The sequence below is a fragment of the Schistocerca piceifrons genome, chromosome 1 (assembly GCF_021461385.2).
Source record: "Schistocerca piceifrons isolate TAMUIC-IGC-003096 chromosome 1, iqSchPice1.1, whole genome shotgun sequence".
Taxonomy (NCBI): Eukaryota; Metazoa; Arthropoda; class Insecta; order Orthoptera; family Acrididae; genus Schistocerca; species Schistocerca piceifrons.
The window spans coordinates 418419058-418422798 of record NC_060138.1 but is presented as its reverse complement, the minus strand read 5'-3'; positions in this window follow the sequence as shown (position 1 = coordinate 418422798).

Here is a 3741-nt window from a genome sequence, read left to right as displayed (position 1 = left end):
GCCACTGTCAAATATTTTGAAACTGTCTGAGACGGCTGTTGATTTTGAAGCGCTAGGCTGTTTTAAATCTTTTGTTCCTGAATCTTTCGTCTTGTTTTTATCATTACTGTTATGACTTTCGAACATTTGATTTTCAGCGTTGAAGTACCTCGTCTGTTGTTCATTGTGATTCGATCTGGATTGTAACGACTGATTGTCATTCTCTGCAGGTTCATGTAATCTGTCCTTAACGGTACCAACTGTTAACTTTGAGGCGTTGCTTTCCTGTGAAACCCTTACTTCAGCGTCATTAAATGACGTTACTCTCTTCTCATCAGTCAACTTAGTACCATCAATGCGTGGAGACGTCTCAGCTGTACCTTGAGGCCCTTTGTTTTCATCGTTTTCCTGAAAGAGGGGAATCGAATCATGTCCATTACGCTGCCCTCCTGTATCTTCAATTTCGGCTTTTTCTGTAGACCCAGAGGACGACTTAGCGTCTATTCTAGTGACGGTAGCTGTATTATTGTGACCATCTCCACCTGCATGGGAACCAACCTCAGGAACTATGCCAATTAGCTTTAGCTCTCGAGAACGTGGTTCATCTAAGGTAACACGAACGCTCGGCGTATCTTCTAACGCCTCAGAAGAATCGTCTTCCGGGGACAGTGCTTTTAATGAAAGAAGTCGCAGTTCATTCATATTTTGGTGGTATAATTCAGTTAAGCGTTTTCCTTTGGCAACGGCGTATTGGATACCTGAGGCCAAAGCAATTTTAGTGGAGTAATCAGAGTCTTCACTGATACTTATTTCTTGCTCTATTGACGGTACGTCCAAACCTGTCTTCAAACCTGGTGCGTGGTGCGAAACAATCTCTTGGTATATGTCCACGAATTCTTTTGAAATTTGACGAAGTCTAGTAAGAATCTCTACGAATTCTTTCGCTCCAGTTGGTACCTTGAGGCTGGTAGTGTTACTTCCAAATCCGTAAGCAGTGCCATCGAAGTTGTTTCCTGCTGACCTACTCAAAGAGTTTCTACGCCTGCGCGGAGGAATGCGTGATTGTTTGCCATACGATGAGGCTGCCTGAACTGATAGCCGGATGCTATGCTGGTCAGTGTCCTGCTCTGTGGCCGATACAGACGCCTGGTTTCGCGGCTTTACAACATCGCTGGAAGACCACTTATCGTTCTTGATACTTTCGTCTACTTCTGTGGCGATGTGTCTGGTGGAAGGAGGGCTATTTTCATGCTGGTCATCAAGGTAAAGGTGAGTCAAGTTCGAACTGCTTGCGCTGTCAGACCTCGACGTCTGATTTTCACTGACTGTCGAGACTGACAATTTTGTGGCTACTGCGGATGCATCCCTTTGAGACTTTATATCTTTAACTGTTTCGACGATGTGCTCAACTTCCGGAGCGTCTTTGTCTGCAACCAGATCTTCACTGTTTCTATTTGCAGCATCTTCGCCCATTGCATCGAGAGAACGCTGAGGTGACATCAAACTACTGTCGTTGTTCGACATTGAAGTGAGACTTCTTCCAGCGTTCGAGAGTGAGGAGTTGGCGACTGATACGAACAGGTTTCCTTCACGCGTCTTGCCGTGACTGGGACTCTGCTTCGCGGCGACCTTTTCCCCCTCAGTCCGCGTGCGAGTATTTCTATTTGCGGTTGTATACTGCATATTACTGGATATGCGACCAGGGCCGAGGGTACGCTGTGGTACCATTGGGTTGACTGCATCGCTCATCATGAAACCACGGTATGACGGAGCCCCATGCGTTTGCGTTGAACTTTGCTGTCTCGTAGTGGGGAACCGCGCACCACCTGAAAAGGAAGTTGTAAGTATATTTGGAGAGTACTGGCGAACTGACGTACATAAATTGATTTGTTTCGTTCATACTGGCGTCCACATTCACACATTTGGTAGGCAATTATAAATAAACAATTCCAAGAACAAAACAGTGCTATTGCTAAAATACACACCGTGCATCGTCATCACTTTAAAAATAACACCATAAAAAGGGGGGATGTATCATACACGGCCGGATAAAAATTAGTACACCCTTTTAGAGATTCCTGTTTCAATCAAGATTCATTGTTGCAACAGTGCATATGGGGTCCATGAAATGATTAAATTTACAGATTAATAGCATAAGGGTTTCTGAGGTCCCAGGTATCAACACATGCTGAAACACACTTATTTGGCCGGCCGGAGTGACCGTGCGGTTCTAGGCGCTACAGTCTGGAACCGAGCGACCGCTACGGTCGCAGGTTCGAATCCTGCCTCGGGCATGGATGTGTGTGATGTCCTTAGGTCAGTTAGGTTTAAGTACGAGGGTTATTCCAAAAGTAAGGTCCGATCGGTCGCGAAATGGAAACGACTATGAAAATCCGATAAAGCTTTGCACAGATGTGTTGGGTAGTGTCTCTAGTACAACCCCAGTTAGCATCACGTCGCTCTTCTCATTTCTGAGTTCGCAGTGAGTGCGTAAAGATGTCTAGAAAATAGTGTCTGCCGCCAAGTACGAGGGCCTGGTGAGAAATTTCGCCTGGAGCTATGCAGCCAACATTACATAACTGTCGTGCTGTTTCGTCTTCACGACAATTCTCAGCCGCATTCTGCAGGGGCAATGAAGATGCTCCTGCATCGTTTTCAAATGGAAATGTTAGATTACCCACAATACAGTCCGCAATTGTCTCCCCCTGAGTTTCATCTCTGGTCACATGAACCGCTGTCTTTGACGACAACATTTTGACACAGACAACGAGGTGTAGGCCAGCGTGGAGAATTGGCGGAAAGCACTGGCGGCTGCCTTCTATGATGAGGCTATTGAAAAGTTGGTACAACGCTATGACAAAAGTCTAAGTCAGAACGGCGACTACGTAGAGAAGTAGCTGAAAGGTGTAGCTAATTGTTACAAGTAAAACATTTCTGATGTTCACTGTGGTTTCAATTTGGCAATCAATCGGACCTTACTTTTGGAATAACCCTCGTAGTTCTAAGTTCTAGAGGACTGATGACCTCAGAAGTTAAGTCCCATAGTGCTCAGAGCCATTTGAACCATTTTTTGTATGTGATACAGCCTATCATAGGCAGCACACCGCGCCTGGTACACGCGGCGCTCGGGGACCAGAGCACAGCTACGACACCTGAAGAAGGGCTTATAACAGTGCGAAACCGGTCGAGTGAAAATAAAGAAATTTACAACTGAAGCTATGTTTTCAACCTCTGCTCATGTAGTTGTTGGTTGACGAGTCACACGAGTCACTTTTCGTCCCCTCATATCCAAAACGTGCTCGGTTGAAGACAAGTCAGTAGGTCGTGCTGGTCAGGGAAGTTGCCGCACCTCTTGTAAAGCACTTTGAGTTGAATGGGCAGTGTGTGGGTGAGCAATATCCTGGTGGAACATCACACCACTTTCTGTTACAAGAACGGCAAAAGAATGGATCTAACATTCTGCAAACATCGAGCACTGGTTAGCGTCCTCTCCAGAAATACCAAACCTGAATGAAACTTCTAGTTTATCGCACCTCAGGCCTTACGACGTGGGCTGCGGCCAGTGTGTCTTGGACGAGTGAAGTCTACGAGACAGCGAGCACCAGGTCTACATCGTATGCAAAAACGACCATCACTTACGTGCAGTCGGAATTTGCTTTTAGTGCTGAAGACCATGGCGTGCCATTCTATCTTCCAAGTGATCCTCTTATGACACCAGTTGAGCCGTGCATGTCGATGCTTTGGCATGAGTGGAAGACAGGG